Genomic DNA, 18,872 nt, shown 5'->3' with positions numbered 1-18,872 from the left:
AAAACACTAATACGACTTATTCGTGAGTACTGCTCGAGCGTTTGGGATCACTATCAGATCGGATTGAGGGAGGACATAGAAGCAATTCAGAGGCAGGGTGCTAGATTTGTAACTGGTAGGTTTGATCATCACGCGAGTGTTGCGGAAATGCTTCAGAAACTCGGGCGGGAGTCTCTCGAGGAAAGGAGGCGTTCTTTTCGTGAATCGCTAGTGAGGAAATTTAGAGAACCAGCATTTGAGGCTGACTGCAGTACAATTTTACTGCCGCCAACTTACATTTCGCGGAAAGACCACAAAGATAAGAAAGATTAGGGCTTTTACAGAGCCATATAGGCAGTCATTTTTCTCTCGTTCTGTTTTGGAGTGGAACAGGGAAAGAAGATGCTAGTTGTGGTAGGAGGCACCCTCCGCCACGCACCGTATGGTGGATTGCGGAGTATGTATGTAGATGTAGATTAAGCATCCCGATCTACATCAATGCAGTGAGGAGAAGATGAAGCGGAATTCATGATTGACTGACGGGAGATATCAGCATCGCGACAATGGAATGCTGCTGCTGGGGATCTAACCTATACAACCAATACAGAGAGATTCCGTGATGTTACAAACTTTCAAAGATAATGGACAATGGTAAGTGTGTCAGTTTGTGAGAAGGAACGATTCTTTGGGAACGACCGAGTTGAACCGTTCTGATACCCCTGACAGTGGAATACATTTACTAGTGATACTACTAATATTGTAGGCTAGGCAATTCTCCAAGATGGTAGTATGTGCAAAAATAAGAAATAAATGTACAGTAAATATATGCTTTTAACTGCAACCTTAGGACAAATGCAACCTTACGAACTATGGGCAGCTGTTCACTAGAAAAAATGTGTTTCACAGTAGCGAAGATGAACAAGTGGATCAAAATGGTTCAAATGGCTCTGAGCACTATGGGACTTAACTTCTAAGGTCATCAGTCCCCTAGAACTTAGAACTATTTAAACCTAACTAACCTAAGGACATCACACATATCCATGCCCGAGGCAGGATTCGAACCTGCGACCGTAGCGCTCGCACGATTCCAGACTGTAGCGCCTAGAACCGCTCGGCCACCCCGGCCGGCTGAACATGTGGTCGTAGCTCTTATGGTGGTCATTTCAGAGCCCATGTTTACCAGACATTCTTCCTTCTTTTGGTCCGTGTTTACTCAACGCCTTTCTCTTATTGTGGTTCTTACTGCCACCTCTGAAAGTTGCCCACTCTAAAAACTTAGCAACAACACCACCGGTCTGTGTGTCCCACTGTCAGAGGTATCAGAACGATTTTCGCTTACAACTCTCCCACCAGCGTCTCTTGCATCACTTCGGTACATTTACCCTTCTCCATCACCTCTTAATGCATGTAACAGCTTCAGGGAAACACCTTTCATCAGCTGCCTGACGGATGAAGTACAGCAACCAGAAGACACTGTCTGACCTCAATGTAATTTCGTACACGTACGCACTATCGGCCAGGTACGTAAGTAATTAGAGTTGCAATTCTCTGAGACAGGTTGCACGGCCACCGCAGTGTATTCGCGTTGTTTACCTGTTTAGTGTTGTCACCAGGCCTTGGAGGGTACTTAAGAGGTGTGAAGAGCGTCAGACATCACTGTGACGAACACGGAGGTGCCATATACTTGTATGAGACAGTGTTACGAGCGCCTCACAGTTTGAAAGGGGTCTGCATTTGGCCGACTGGTCGAAGAGTGCAGTATCCATATTTGTGGCAGTTTAAGATGTGACAGGTGGTCCAATGTCGGGTTGCATGGTGTAATGGTCGCCTTTTCGTAGATATTGCCATAATCGCACTATTTCACTCCCATTTACGGAGCTTGTTAGCACTTGATGTTAGGTTGGCGCCATTAAAATGCATTGTGGTAATCGCTGCTGCTTGCTGGATCGCTGCTGTGTCTCGATGTTGATGCTGGCTGTAAATCTGGTTGTCTAGGGATAAAAAGACGAAGTCCCGTGTTTTTGATGTGCTTTTGATGATAAATACGAGCGAAACCAACAAATATTTAAACTTCAAATATTTATTACTCTGGTGGCCATCTTAATTCCAATGTCCACCAAAGACAATGACAACACAAAGTAGTACTTCTTTTACATGTTCTTTGCATTGTTTATCCACCTCGAACAATAACACACATACACACTTTACCAAAGTGACATTCCGATTGCGCTCCCGACCCTTCTTGCTGCTTGTATTTATACCCTTGTCAAAGAACTACTAAAAGGAGATATAGTTTATAAGTCACATGTACATCTGTTATCGTAATTTGTGCAGAAAAGTTATTAATTTATATCGAGTGGCATAATTTAACAGGTTATTAAAATGGCAGACAGATTTTTTGACTTGACAGAATAATTCTTTGTTACAAAAAGGCCGGTTTTTAGAAGTTTGTGAATGGAGTTCTCTAATTTGCATAAATAAGTAAATAACATGCATTATTAAGGATTACATTGGTTTTCGTCAAAAATAGGAGTGTTTACGTGAATACTGAGTGAAGGCGGTCCTAGTGAACAAATAGGTTTCACTGGGTGATTTTTATTTAAGGAGATCCAAAATACCTAAGCTGGCCACTATTTTTCGTACTTCATATTAATTATTTAAGAAGAACTTAGTGTTTTTACATGATGACAATTGCTGTATCAGTGATCAAGTGATATTAACTTTTGTGTGGTCAGTTATTGAGTATAATTTAATGGGTTGACTGTTTATGGAGACATGTTATGCAATCATTGTTAACATACACAATAACTTTTCTATAATCATAAATATTCGTTAAACTGGTTGAATTTGGAGGGTATCGCATACTTCGGCAAAGTAAAGCCTTTAGTAGATTCCGTTACAATGGGCACATGTCAGGAATATTCGTCGTCAGGGTTCCGGTCGATCGCGTCTGACCACTGCGAGGGAGGGTCGCCATGTTGTGCACGAAGCACACCGCACCGGCTTCACACCTGCTCCTGCCATCCCAGAACAAGCAATGGACTCCCAGCAACATTCTGTATCATCCCACACTTTTCGTCGACGACTAGCGGCAGTCCGTCTAGAGAAATACTGTCCCATGCGTAGGCTGCTCTTAACGCCGCACTACAGACTGCTTCGTTTCGAGTAGTGCCGTGACCAGGAATCGAAGACTGCTGATGAATGGCGTCGGATTGTGTTCGGCCATGGATCAGGGTTCTGCACTGCTCCGCACGACTATCGGCGGTGAGGATGGCACACACTGGGGAACGATATCATTCGCCCAAGGTTTTGGAGAGGCACATATTCCTGGCAGTCCCCACCGTCGGGTACGAGTCGATGTCACGGTTGATAGCGACTGCGGAAACGCTGACGTCAAAACGGTGTGGCGCGAACATCCTGTGACCTCACGTGTTATCCCTCATGCGGCAATACTGTGGCGCCATTTTTCGTGGCAGTTTTCGTCCGCATTTGGCACGCGTGCACATGAAGAGTCTGGGTGATGTTTAGGTACTCTAGTGGCCAGCAAGATTCCCATATCCGTCCCCCATAAATTACGTGATGTACCAGCTCAGAAATCAATTCCGCACGAATGCCAGTATCCAGGAAATCAAGCTCTAGTTCCAACAGCTGTGAGTCAGCTCGCTTCAGGAGAGGGTAGAACGGCCTTATGACACCCTTCGCAACCGCGTTAGGGCATGTCCAGGTCAGAGAACGTGCGTTGTCGTACTGGTAAATGGGCGCATAATGCCATATTCTTTGTAAATTTGACTCGAATTTGTAACCACTGAAGTACCGTCACATACCCTCTCAACCCGTGGGCTTTCTTTTAGTTTTCTCCTCCCCTTATGGATGCGTCATTCTTTTTTTGTCAGTCAGAGTACATGTAATACTCATAAATCGTCGTGCGAAACAAAAGGAACTTTCACATGATGGTGTCACTGCCTATAGGTACAAGTCGATGAAACTTTGACCCTACATAGAAAGAAAATACGAACGAAAATGTCACTTTTCAAAAGACAATAATTATACTGAAATCACCACCATTCGTGATGCTGTCCTGGACATTACAGTAGGGCGTGTAACGTACTCCGACGCTGGCCAAAAGGATGGTAAGAATTTCTTCTGGAAAAGCGTTCCAGTCCTCCTCCAGCGTGGTTGACAGCTGCTGGATGGTCGCTGGTGCATGTGGACGTGCCGCAGTACGTCTCACCGAAGCATCTCAAATGTGCTCGATGGGGTTAAGTCAGGGGACTGGGCTGGCGAATCCACCTGCCGAGTATCTTTTCGTTGCAAGAGCTGCTCCGCCCGCGATGTTCAATGCGGTTGCGCATTGTCATCCATAAAAATGAAATCAGGGTCTAATACACCCACAAAAAGACGCACATGGGACGGAGTACAGTATGACAATAGCGCTGACATGTGAGTGTACCGTTTTCTCAAGAACTGGAGGTCACTACTCTCATGCGACATTATGCCCACCCACACCGTAACATCTGCACCACGAAAATGATCATGTTCGACAATGCTTGACGTAGCCTCGTGTGGCGAGGGATGTGACGTAATGTACCCAGGAATATTGTCGAACATGATTGTTTTGGTGGTCCGGTTTGATGTGGTGTGGGGAGGCATAATGTTGCACGTGCGTACTGACGTGCAAATCTTTGAACGCGGTACTCTCACCGGTCAGTGTTATTGTGATCCTGTGTTCCTGCCCCAGCATCTTTTGAGGATTGCATGGGAGTAACTGAAATTCCTGCAGCGTATTTCTGGTTTGAGCAGACGAGAATATAAATACCACTTTTACTTTTGCTACTATCTCTCCGTCTCTTTCATAGCTCACACTACTCTTGAGAGGGCGTACGTGTTATTTCTCGTCCAGTGGTGCCACTACTCTCTGTTTCGTTAATTATTTAACCACTCCGTCTGCAGGCCACAAGTGACGCATCGGGAACATCCGACCGCCGAGTCATCTTCAGAGGAAGATGCGAATAGGAGTGGCTTGGGGTCAGCACACCGCTCTCCCGGTCGTTATGATGGTATTCTTGACCGACGCCGCTACTATTCGGTCGAGTAGCTCCTTAATTGGCACCACGAGGCTGAGTACTCCCCGAAAAATGGCAACAACGCATGGTGGCCTGAGTGGTCACCCATCCAAGTGCCGACCACGCCCGACAGCGCTTAACTTCGGTGATCTCACGGGAACCGGTGTAGCCATTGTGGCAAGGCCGTTGCCTTGTTAATTATTTGGAGTACCTAAATTGCCGACACGGTTCGTGTAGTTAAATAGCAACCACATGCTATGCACTCGTGCTGAATTTCATGTAACAGTTGACTGATATAAATTTTATGAGGGGTCTTCCTGACGCAGAACTTTTTATATTTTTTATATACTGTATGATGTTTAATGCCAGTTTTCACTTATTTGTAGTATTTTGTGAGTGAATACGCAATTCAGTTTGTTACCGATACACCGCTTAAGCAAAACATCGTTGTGTACTTGAGAGCTTGGCCGTTCGGCTATTGACTGCTTTTGTTAAAAGCAACGATGTACCCTGGAATTATCGAAAGCCATTCGTGATAAATCTTTGTAGCCCAAGTGCAATATTTCCTCGCTTCCCCTCTGCTGCTCCTTAGTTCGACATTACTTCTTTTCTTCTTCTTTTCTTCTTTTGCTTGTGCCGTGTTTCCCGCGGATACGCAGGGTCGGCATGGTTAATCGGATGTGGCAATGTTAGTTGAAGGGGTGGCCAGATGCCCTTCCTGCCGCCACCCCGTACCCCCCGGGAAGGAATTAGTGTACCCCAACTGTCTGCGACTACTGTAATCCATGGAATAGTGCGCAAGTGTTCAGATGTCTGCGAGCCGTGTAACTGAGGCGGGACGTGGGGACCAGCCCGGTATTCACCTAGGTGGATGTGAAAAACCGCCTAAAAACCACATCCAGGCTGGCCGGCACACCGGCCCTCGTCGTTAAACCGCCGGGCGGATTCGATCCGGGGCCGACGCGTCTACCCGAGTCCAGGAAGCAGCGCGTTATCGCGCTCGGCTAACCTGGCGGGTTAAGTTCGACATTACTTATGCTAAATTTATTTTAAACATGTACCTACATGTTACGCACTTGAGCTTCCACGATAAGTTTCGCCGCAGGAAGAGTTTAAGAATGTGGAAGGAGGAGGAGGAGGGAGACAGTGAATATCACGTGGCACTGATGACGACATCGAGCAGAAGCTGCTCAGTTCACCCTTTGCTGGTACAATTGTAAGTGGCGTCATTGGACAAACTTGAAGGGAAGAGGACAAAGTGAAGAAGTTGTGGGTCGAGGTGTCCCTCTGGTAGCGGTCCGCGGCGCGGAGCGGGTTGGCGGCAGGTGAACGACCGCCTACACTCTCCGCGGAACCTGCTTCTATTTCCACGCCGCGCGCTGTGGGTCAGCAGAACAAACAGCTCGCACACACACACACACACACACACACACACACACACACACACACACACACAGTGCCGCAAGCGTCACCGCAGGGTGCTTCGGACCGTGCCGGGCCCACAACACTCGCAGCAGAAATAGCCGCCTTCGCCTCAATGGGACGGCACGGACCTCCAACGCGGTCTGACCGCCAGCCACAGCTACTCTGACGTAATCACGGCGCCGACAGGCTGCGGCGACCGTCCAAGGATCTCATCTCTCGGGGATGGTCAAGGTAATCTGCCACACTAGAACGCAGGGCAGAATTCTGGGATTTGTCGTTTTCCCAGACTGTGGCCACAGCTGTGATTGACTGGTCGTTTCACAATTACGTAAGCTTTCTTTTCCCGGATATGTTGTTCTTAAATCCAACAACACTAATTTAAACGCTGGAAAGTGTTTTTCAGAGAGTGGTAACACTCAAAAAGTTTTGTTAATTTACTTAAAAGAAATGTTTTCATGAACAAACTTTATATTCATTCTAGAATGGCAACAAAAAATTAAAAAAAAAATAAAATAAAAACGTGACAGCTCAAATTCTTCATATTATATGCATGATTTGCTGTTTTCTTTTATCTTGCATGTGTTTTAGAACTTCATTTAGAGCATCTACAAGTGAAATAGTAGAGCTAATACAATTACCAGACTTTGTACTGTCCGGTAACTGTACCACATTCTGTGGTAAAATGTACATGCAGATTGTTGTCCACTAAGTGCGATCACTGCATAAAATTCTCATTAAGCAGCTAAATATTAAACTTTTGATCAACAAAGGTAACATCACACAGAAAATTGTGCCCTACCGCAGATACTTAAATGGTATATTCACGGTGTATAACGAGGCTAAAGAAGAACGGAAAATTTAGAAGAGAGATTGTATAGTTTACACAAGAACATTCACTACACCATAGAACACTATAAATAGAATGAAATAAGCTTATTAGACGTGACAGTAACAAATGCAAGCCAGATCCTGACCATCAACATATACAGGCAACCAACAAACACAGACACACTCATTGAAAAGTCCTCCACACACCCTTACATAAGTAAGCTGCATTCGAAACTTCCCACATGGTGCTGCAGTCCGTGAAACAGTAATCAACACAATTAGTTCCGTTGCACACTGCAATGGCTATCGCTAACATGAAACAGATACTCTTTCACAATAAGTAATAAAAAAGGCAAGCAAACTGACAAGGTCACCAGCCACATCATCATATAATAACAAGTGCATATAACAATATATTCAAGGGTTTTTTTGAGACAATGTAGGCAAGCTGCTTACGCCAGCACCAACTTAGGAAGAAACTGGTGCATGATATCTCACAAGCAGCTGAGAAACTGACAAAGTCAGGAATTGATAAACTACATCTTACTCACTGCAGGAAGTGCAACATTGGCCAAACGGGCAGAAATTTGAAACTTGTTTAAAAAAATATATTGACAGTATCAGACTTGAAGCTAACTATTCGGCTATAGCGAAGCATGTAGACAAACAGGACACACTGATGCAATGGATAACGATCTTGAATTACTTCACATCTCAGAAAAGAGATGGAAAATGAACGTCTTGTAGAAAATGGAAATATTCCACCACAACCAAAGCTGAAAACGAGACCTTAAAGGAAATAACCGATTTCAAGGACTCTGATTTCTTTAACAACTTCAAAATTGTTAAAATATAGAATATGTAACTATGTGGAACTTGAATCTGTGTTACAGCTGCAATATCTTTACAATTCTTTAAAATAATTTTATACAGTCGTTATTAACGTCAGATTGTCACATATCCCTTAATGTAATATACTTCGCTAATCTATTTTGGAAGTATGTCAGTAAGGTAGTTCCATCGAGCCGGCCACTGTGGCCGAGCTGTTCTATTCGCTTCATACCGGAAACGCGCTGCTGCTACGGTCGTAGGTTCGAATCCTGCCTCGGGCATGGATGTGTGTGATGTCCTTAGGTTGTTGTTGTTGTTGTGGTCTTCAGTCCTGAGACTAGTTTGATGCAGCCCTCCAGGCTACTCTATCCTGTGCAAGCTTCTTCATCTCCCAGTACCTACTGCAACCTACATCCTTCTGAATCTGCTTGGTGTATTCATCTCTTGGTCTCCCTCTACGATTTTTACCCTCCACGCTGCCCTCCAATACTAAATTGGTGATCCCTTGATGCCTAAGAACATGTCCTACCAACCGACCCCTTCTTCTAGTCACGTTGTGCCACAAACTTCTCTTCTCCCCAATCCTATTCAATACCTCCTCATTAGTTATTTGATCTACCCATCTAATCTTCAGCATTCTTCTGTAGCACCACATTTCGAAAGCTTCTATTCTCTTCTTGTCAAAACTATTTATCGTCCATGTTTCACTTCCATACATGGCTACACTCCATACAAATACTTTCAGAAACGACTTCCTGACATTTAAATCTATACTCGATCTTAACAAATTTCTCTTCTTCAGAAACGCTTTCCTTTCCATTGCCAGTCTACATTTTATATCCTCTCTACTTCGACCATCAGTTATTTTGCTCCCCAAATAGCAAAACTCCTTTACTACGTTAAGTGTCTCATTTCCTATTCTAATTCCTTCAGCATCACCCGACTTAATACGACAACATTCCATTATCCTCGTTTTGCTTTTGTTGATGTTCATCCTCCTTTCAAGACACTATCCATTCCGTTCAACTGCTCTTCCAAGTCCTTTGCTGTCTCTGACAGAATTACAATGTCATCGGTGAACCTCAAAGTTTTTATTTCTTCTCCCTGGATTTTAATACCTACTGCGAATTTTTCTTTTGTTTTCTTTACTGCTTGCTCAATATACAGATTGAATAACATCTGGGAGAGGCTACAACCCTGTCTCACTCCCTTCCCAACCATTGCTCCCCTTTCATGCCCCTCAACTCTTATAATTGCCATTTGGTTTCTATGCAAATTGCAAATAGCCTTTCGATCCCTGTACTTTACCCCTGCCACCTTCAGAATCTGAAAGAGTATTCCAGTCAACATTGTCAAAAGCTTTCTCTAAGTCTACAAATGCTAGAAACATAGGTTTGCCTTTCCTTAATCTTTCTTCTAAGATAAGTCGTAGGGTCAGTATTGCTTCACGTGTTCCAACATTTCTACGGAATCCAAACTGATCTTCCCCGAGGTCGGCTTCTACTTGTTTTTCCATTCGTCTGTAAATGATTCGCGTTAGTAGTTTTGCAGCCGTGACTTATTAAACTAATAGTTCGGTAATTTTCACATCTGTCAACACCTGCTTTCTTTGGGATTGGAATTATTATATTCTTCTTGAAGTCTGAGGGTATTTCGCCTGTCTCACACATCTTCCTCGCCAGATGGTAGAGTTTTGTCAGGACTGGCTCTCCCAAGGGTGTCAGCAGTTCTAATGGAATATTGTCAACTCGCGGAGCCTTGTTTCGGCTTAGGTCTTTCAGTGCTCTGTCAAACTCTTCACGCAGTATCGTATCTCCCATTTCATCTTCATCTACATCCTCTTCCATTTCCCTAATATTGTCCTCAAGTACATTGCCCTTGTATAGGCCCTCTATATACTCCTTCCACCTTTCTGGTTTTCCTTCTTTGCTTAGAACTGGGTTTCCATCTGAGTTATTGATATTCATACAAGTGGTTCTAGTTGTAGGGGACTGATGACCTCAGCAGTTAAGTCCCATAGTGCTCAGAACCATTTGAACCATTTTTAAGATCTTTGCGCCAAGAGCTGGAGGTTGAGTGCACTGTTAGGGTGTTCACCGCTTACGCATTTGAAGCAGACGACGGTCGTCCGTCCTCGTTCTATTCCGTTCGACTCTGCTCTACAGCGAAGGTGTGGCTTTGCTTGTGTGCCATGTAGTGTACTAATGAGCGTGACTGCGTTGAATTATACTGAACAAGATGGAAAGCGATGTATGTGAAAGCAGGCTACGGTTTGTATTCATGAAGTAATACTGAGAATTATGTGCAGTATTTCTCCATGTGTCTACTATGGAAGACGCAACGATGATCTCTGTACATACGGAATTGGTGGGCCATATTGGAAGAATGATAGTCCATCGTTAGCAGAGTATTATTCGCCGTTACGATTAATATGGAGCAGTTTTCATTTTGCTTGCATGCTGTATCTGATCGTAATCGAGTTTACCAAACCTGTATTTCATTCACCAATAGCTTTTTGTACTGTGTTTTCTCACGACTGCCATGAAAAGCAGGTATCTGTATGATAGTGGCGTGTGTACCACGTGGCTCATGTGATATTAAGCTTACTGTGCTATTTGAAACACCTGTATTTCTGGTGTTTGATAGTCTCCAGTCAAATGAAAATCTTGCATATTTACTTGCATTTCTTTCCTTTCATCTTTTTAATTAAATGAAATCCTCTTTTTCATGGTGGTGGTAGCGATTAACGATGAGGCCTTGCTACAGTATAATTCCTTGCACGGGAACAATACGAGGAATGATGTTGAGCCTTCAGTTCAGTTATTTAATTTATGATAATCGCTACTCACGTAGTAGGCATTGTGCCGGCGGAAAGGGTTTCTATTATTTTAATAATTTGTTTTCTGGTTTCACAAGGTAAGTTTGTCTCGAGACTTCCAGACCAGTAGGTATTTGCCGCATTGACAGAATGCATTTTGGAAACACTGTATTACCAGATACAAACACCTAAGTATTATAAGCCATAATTGAATCCATTATTATGGTACATGTATTTTCTTCTATATTCCATTTAAAATTACTTGACAGCACGCGTTGGAGATGGTTTCCTACAGTCAGAGCTATCAACGTCACGCCCGAAACATTCGCTGTTTGCGAACTGCTACAACAATTGGATAGTTCACGTCCAATTAGCCGGCCGCAATGGCCTAGCGGTTCTAGGCGCTTCACTCCAGAACCGCGCGACTGTTACGGTCGCAGGTTGAATCCTGCCTCGGGCATGGATGTGTGTGATGTCCTTAGGTTAGTTAGGTTTAAGTAGTTCTAAGTTCTAGGGGGACTGATGACCTCAGAAGTTAAGTCCCATAGTGCTTAGAGCCATTTCATTTTATTCACGTCCAATTCCTTCTCCTCACCGGCATCACATTTATTTCTTATTTCATCACACATGATAACCACACCAAAAACAACACACACACACACACACACACACACACACACCGATGACAATGAAATATCCAAGTTTCATACACAGCACTAACCAAACACTAATGGATATTTCCGCACAAGACGCGATTCAGCGTCACATATGCAGCTAGCATAACCAGAGAGATCGTCTTACATTAGATAAGCTTCGCAAGACATTTCGTAAAGCTGAATTTTGTAAGGTTGCAACTTACCGTTCCAACTGGGTCAGCACAGTTATAAATATAGCTACTTTATGCAGTGGTGGAGCGTAGTGCAATGGCTAGCGAATTAACTTGAGGTGTATAAGGTCGTAGGTTCCATTCTCGTCAAATGTAGCGAATTCTTTTTATTTGTAAATCCAAACCAAAGAGTTTGATTATTTTTTTATTCAGTCAGTGGGTTTAGATGTATTTTTATTGCTATTTCTTTGCCGGGTCAATTTCATCATCTTATTGTCATTTACATTTGCTCTTACCTTCCTTCCTAATATTCTTTTTTCCTTTGTAATGTGCTTGTGTCACGTGGGACCTGCAGCCTAGTGCAAACCAGGGCTGCTCATCCCGTGTGATTATTCTGAGGATGGTTTCAGGTGACCAATGACAGCGAGAAATTAGTTTGTTTTTAGCGCTGAAACTGATTTTTTTCTTTTTTGAATTTACTCTTAAATGTTACTTTCGATTGCCATGAATAAAGCGATCGTGATTTTAGTTCTGCCTCAGATTGTTGACCGCCGTTTCCTCTGATACAATGCCCGCCACGAGGCTGTGATTAGTTTAGAACATATGTTTACATTCTAGGCTACAAAACACGTCGTCTGCCGTGGCTTAGTTTTTGGAAATTTGTGATAAGCTCCTATGGGACCAAACTGCTGAGGTCATCGGTTCCTAGGCTCACACACTACTCAATCAAAGTTAAACTAACTTACGCTTAGAACAACACACGCACCAATGCCCGAGGGAGGACTCGAACCACCGACTGGGGGAGCCGCGCGAACCGTGGCAAGGCTCCTAAGACCGCGCGCCTACCGCGCGCGGCCTGCAGTTCAGCCGACAGAACATCTATCATTTCTGGCATACCTCGCGGCTGCCGCTCACAACGTTGCTCCGCGTTACACATTAACCCCGTCTGTGACGTCACTTGCCGTGTTCGTATCTCACCTGTGACCGACCTGTAGCCGAGGGCTGATGTGGCAGTACTGTGACGGCAAGTGACACACGTCAACTGTCAAGCAATTTTAATCGCGCAACAGGCATGGTCTACAATTCGATATCGTGATTATGGGCCGTTACTTAAGGGGATGCCTTTAATGAGAGCAATTTTTTTTTTTTCATAGTGGCCTCTCCTTAAAGACACGCATTTTACAGACACCGCACAGCTTCATCTTGTTTCTACTCCACAGCAGATTTGATTGTGATGACTGAAGCTTTGGAAGTAACTTTTCAAATGGTTCAATTGGCTCTGAGCACTACGCGACTTAACATCTTAGGTCATCAGTCCCCTAGACTTAGAACTAATTAAACCTAACTAACCTAAGGACAGCACACACATCCATGCCCGAGGAAGAAATCGAACCTGCGACCGTAGCGGTCGCGCTGTTCCAGACTGAAGCGCCTAGAACCGCTCGGCGACAACGACTCGGCTTACTTTTCAGGTTTATAAATATTAGTTAAAGAAATCTAAGGACATCTACCTCTACATCTACGTGATTACTCCGCTATTCATAATAAAGTGCCTGGCAGGGGGATCAATGAACCACCTTCAGGCTGTCTTCTAACCGTTCCACTCTCGAACGGCGCGCGGGAAAAACGAGTACTTAAATTGTTCTGTGTGAGTCTTGATTTCTCTTATTTTATCGTGATGATCATTTTTCCCTACGTAGGTGGGTGCCAACACGAGCCTTAGCAATTTATGTAACCGAATGCATCACACGAAGACAGACAATTCATATGAACGATGGGAGTGTTTGTTAAAAACGACTGTAGGCGATCAGACGATCTTATTAGACCGTGCTTGTCTTTCTCAGTAGCATGTCAATATTATAAAGAGCGATTCCAATATCCATATGTACTTTAGATAAATTTTTTTTGTGTTGATATTTGCCGTGAAGATAAAGTTTGAACTTCGGAATGTGTTGCTGTATTACAGCAATTGGAAGAAGAGAACAAAAATATGTGGTTGGTAACGGTATCTGAAAATACTTTCACGTTTTTAAAACAGCTATAGACGATTAACAATCAGTATGGCTTTAAAATAAAACTTAGGTTGGTAACTAATCCATTTCCATAACAAAGCAGCATATGGAGAAACTTAAACTGCCGTTCTGACTGGGTATCTTTATCTTTCCGCCAAATCTGCCAGGCAGATATCGTAACGAGACAAGTTCTAGCCAGGAGCTAGAAAAGAAGGGAAAAAAGAAAAATCGAATAAGAAAACAGTAGTAAGTGCCAGAAGTTAACAGTTGGATTAAACAATCTGTTAATTACCGTAGGCTAACCTAAATATAGTGCAATGCATTTTTCAGCATGGGATAAGCCCATTCGTTAATCACTGGTAGTCTCACTATTAAAAACAATCAATGGGGCAGTGCGTATAGAGGTCCATTAATACGTGAATGGTGAAACTAGTGATGAAATAGTTTTTGGAACGTGTTGCGGTGCTGTTTAGTTGAAAGATGCAGTTCTCTACCGCTAGAGATCCAGAGATCTTTTAGCCCACAAAGCAGGTGAGTGTGTGTGACACAATTTGTCAGAACTGCTTTGAGACAGACGCTGTTCCTCTCGCACCTGCAAACAAATTTATTACCTGGCACAGAATACGACGCTCTTGCGCTCAGCGCAGCTTCTTCGAGCAATGATGGACTGCAAAATGAATGTTGAAGTGAAAATTCAGTTTCTTTAAATTCAGCAGCATAGATTGGACAAACGTTTGTGACCTCCATAAAATACTCGTATATTCCGTTCTTTGCCCTCGCCTCGTCCGCACTCCACCCCCCCCCCCCTCCCCTCGCGTGAAGAGGAGGAAATTAATGTGCTGGGTGTTAACGCTAAATATTTACAACCTACCGCAGTGGTGTAGCTGAAGCCGAGCCGAATAATACGTAGAACTTTTGGAGCCCGTCAGGTTCCCAAACAGCCGCAAACCTGCCTACAAAGATGCGCGATATTTTAACTAAAATCGTCCTGGAATATTAAAAAAAATTCTTTCTGCATTTAAAAAAGTGTGAAATTTAAATTGGCGTGTATTTCACCTTAAAATATAGAGTATTTTAAAAGCAGAAAAGTAATAATTAAATCTTTTTGATTGTCTGGCCTTCTTACTACAAAACTCCTGGACTGCCCCCCCCCCCCCCAATAAACCATGGACCTTGCCGTTGGTGGGAGGCTCGCGTGCCTCAACGATACAGATAGCCGTACCGTAGGTGCAACCACAACGGTGGGGTATCTGTTGAGAGACCAGACAGACGTGTGGTTCCTGAAGAGGGGCAGGAGCCTTTTCAGTAGTTGCAGGGGCAACAGTCCGGATGATTGACTGACCTCGCCTCGTAACACTAACCAAAACGGCCTTGCTGTGCTGGTACTGCGAACGGCTGACAGCAAGGGGAAACTACAGCCGTAATTTTTCCCGAGGGCATGCAGCTTCACTGTATGGTTAAATGATGATGGCGTCCTCTTGGGTGAAATATTCCGGAGGTAAAATAGTCCCCCATTCGGATCTCCGGGCGGGGACTACTCAGGAGGACGTCGTTATCAGGAGAAAGAAAACTGGCGTTCTACGGATAGGAGCGTGGAATGTCAGATCCCTTAATCGGGCAGGTAGGTTAGAAAATTTAAAAAGGGAAATGGATACGTTAAAGTTAGATATAGTGGGAATTAGTGAAGTTCGGTGGCAGGAGGAACAAGAGTTTTGGTCAGGTGAATACAGGGTTATAAATACAAAATCAAATAGGGGTAATGCAGGAGTAGGTTTAATAATGAATAAAAAAATAGGAGTGCGGGTAAGCTACTACAAACAGCATAGTGAACGCATTATTGTGGCCAAGATAGACACGAAGCCGACGCCTACTACAGTTCACATGGCTCTGAGCACTATGGGACTTAACATCTATGGTCATCAGTCCCCTAGAACTTAGAACTACTTAAACCTAACTAACCTAAGGACATCACACACATCCATGCCCGAGGCAGGATTCGAACCTGCGACCGTAGCAGTTGCGCGACTCCGGACAGAGCGCCTAGAACCGCTCGACCACCGCGGCCGGCCCTACTGCAGTAGAACAAGTTTATATGCCAACTATGTCTGCAGATGATGAAGAAATTGATGAAATGTATGATGAGATAAAAGAAATTATTCAGGTAGTGAAGGGAGACGAAAATTTATTAGTCATGGGTGACTGGAATTCGAGAGTAGGAAAAGGAAGAGAATGAAACGTAGTAGGTGAATATGGATTGTGGCTAAGAAACGCAAGAGGAAGCCGCCTGGTAGAACTTTACACAGAGCATAGCTTAATCATAGCTAACACTTGGTTCAAGAGTCATGAAAGAAAGTTGTATACATGGAAGAACCCTGGAGATACTGGAAGGTTTCAGATAGATTATATAATGGTAAGACAGAGATTTAGGAACCAGGTTTTAAATTATAAGACATTTCCAGGGGCAGATGTGGACTCTGACCACCATCTATTGGTTATGATCTGTAGATTAAAACTGAAGAAACTGCAAAAAGGTGGGAATTTAAGGAGATGGGACCTGGATAAACTGCCTAAACCAGAGGTTGTACAGAGTTTCAGGGAGAGCATAAGGGAACAACTGACAGGAATGGGGGACAGAAATACAGTAGAAGAAGAATGGGTAGCTTTGAGGAATGAAATAGTGAAGGCAGCAGAGGATGGAGTAGGTAAAAAGACGAGGGCTATTAGAAATCCTTGGGTAACAGAAGAGGTACTGAATTTGATGAAAGGAGAAAATACAAAAATGCAGTAAGTGAAGCAGGCAAAAAGGAATACAAACGTCTCAAAAATGAGATCGACAGGAAGTGCAAAATGGCTAAGCAGGGATGGCTAGAGGACAAATGCAAGAATTTAGAGGCTTATCTCACGAGACCATAACAACAACAACAACAAGTATTATCTGCATAACGTTTATAAGGCCTTTTTCTCATTCATTACTTTCGCTGAAAAATTTAAATTAATAATGTCAACGAAACAGCCGACAAAGCTGGCGGCTTAACAGAGTCTCATGATTATGTTCATCAATGGGGGTGTGCATGCGCTGTAACTTAGATGGTTTTTGTAGGCCAGTTCTTGGTTGTTTCCCGGCTACACAATCCAACTTCCCCTACAGCAGTGCGCTACTTTGTCAAGTGCTGCCGTTCACACCATGTATAGAATCCTTTAATTCCTAAATTAAAGAGCAGCGGGCAGCTACCAAACGACTGGAAGACGGGCAAATGTTCCAGTGGGGAATGTTTATAGGAGATTATCAGAAGCAACTTTACAAGTTTCCGAAAATTTTCAACAAATCTAGATAAAAATTCATCAGAACTAGTAGGATGCTGGGGAAATATCAGTAGGCTAGATGAAGAGAGCAAGATTTCAGTTGTAACTTGGATAACAAAAAATTCAAGACAGCTCCGACCGAAGTTAGCGACACTATTTGCGCCTTTCCTTGAGCGTTTGCGCAGGGACACCCCCATTAAAAGTTTTCTTTTCTTCGTCGAAACTACAAACAACGGGTCTTTTTTCCACTGAGTTGTCTTTTACTATATTTCTTTGAATTTTTTTACTACAAAATTTTCGCGCCTGTCCCCGTACTCTTCCTTTACTGAAAGCCATTTTAAAACTTTTAACTGACCTAAGCAGTACAGTTTTTTTAGTGAGGTCTTCTACTTCGGCAGTCGTAGAACAAGCGTGAATTTCCTCTCAAAGCTCTCATTTGCAAAGAATTAAAACTATTCCCAGTGTTATAACACAAAAGGATGTCGCGATTTTACCTGCCGACTGTGTTACTTTGTCGTCAGAGAGCAGGATGACCCCGTAATTATAACCTCTTCGTCAGATATTAACTGAGTTATCTAAATACTTTGCGGCAACACCCTTGTAGTGACTGCGACTGCATGTAGCGGACTCATAGAAAAGAGCATGGACACGCACCGCAAATACAAATTTTATAGCACGTTGTAGGCGATAGAGGGCCGTTATGGAGGAAGGCTGTTTTTGTTTTCATCAAGCTTCATATAAATGTTTGATTATTTTGGCAACATATTTTCAGCATAGGCTATGAAAGAAGAAAGAACGAGACTTCAGACGAAGTAATTTAAACGGAGCAGGAGGGAGGACTAGAACAGGGTGGGAGTCTCAATCCACCGTCAAAGGAACCATCCCATTATCCACCTTAAGCAATGTAGAACAATCGCGCAAAACTTAAATAAATGCGGATGGTCGAACGTATTAAGGATCTGCGCCATCGTAGTCTGATACATAGCGAATGATCTACAACCAATTAACAAACTGATATAGTGCTGAATTTTTGAGGGAGCCCCCGTGCAGAATTCTCAAACAATAAAAGCTTCAATCGGCTGTTGTTAGATCTTTCTCAAGCTACAAAACTGAGCATATTCTTTAACAAAGCTACGTCTTTTCACCTTCAGCACGAAGTGATGTCCTAATTCCAATATTCCTATAACAATGGAAGAGCCGTGCTTGTTAAGTAGCAAGCACCACCAGCACTGTTTGTATTCTTACGGCAAAGGATTTTTGTAGAAAAGAGTGGACAGAAAATGAAGTCTCTAATGTAGAATAAAACACAATAGCATCATGAACAGCGGTACGCTTGAAGAACAAAAACCAAAGTTATGAATAATGACGCGTCTGTTGTAATTTCCAAACTTTAAGTTAAACAATAGGAAATTATTGTACGAGAATTTTAATCAATACGTGTGATAATTATTAATTTTTGAAATAATTTTTTGCACGATTTGGCAAGTACTGAAATCCATTATCAGTCTTACTTTGATTTGAATGTTTGATATGGAGGACAAGTTGTCGTCATTACCACTCACAATGATTAATTAACAGTGCATTAAAAGTTCCGAGATATCAGCTCCCGTCATGAGGTTGTCCTGGTCTACAGCATCTGTTTTAGTGTCCACTTGAGTTAACTAAGGGCGGTTTTGGCAGGACATGTTGCTATTCACTGTGAGATGCGGCTAAAAACACACTAGCCTCACTTCGTATTTGAACCTTGTCTATACATCCTTTGTTATTTACTAGCCACACTGCAATCA

General features: G+C 43.2%; 1 protein-coding gene and 1 pseudogene across 1 annotated transcript in view; both read right to left on the bottom strand.

The window, feature by feature from the left end:
• Window positions 1-18,872, bottom strand: part of LOC126199203 (furin-like) — a 349,845-nt gene that overhangs the window by 185,267 nt on the left and 145,706 nt on the right. The gene's annotated exons all lie outside the window — the stretch shown is intronic.
• Window positions 5,116-5,233, bottom strand: LOC126199932 (5S ribosomal RNA; annotated as a pseudogene).

This window comes from Schistocerca nitens, chromosome 8, assembly GCF_023898315.1.
Source record: "Schistocerca nitens isolate TAMUIC-IGC-003100 chromosome 8, iqSchNite1.1, whole genome shotgun sequence".
In the NCBI taxonomy this organism is placed as follows: domain Eukaryota; kingdom Metazoa; phylum Arthropoda; class Insecta; order Orthoptera; family Acrididae; genus Schistocerca; species Schistocerca nitens.
This window is presented reverse-complemented; position numbering and strand designations above follow the sequence as displayed.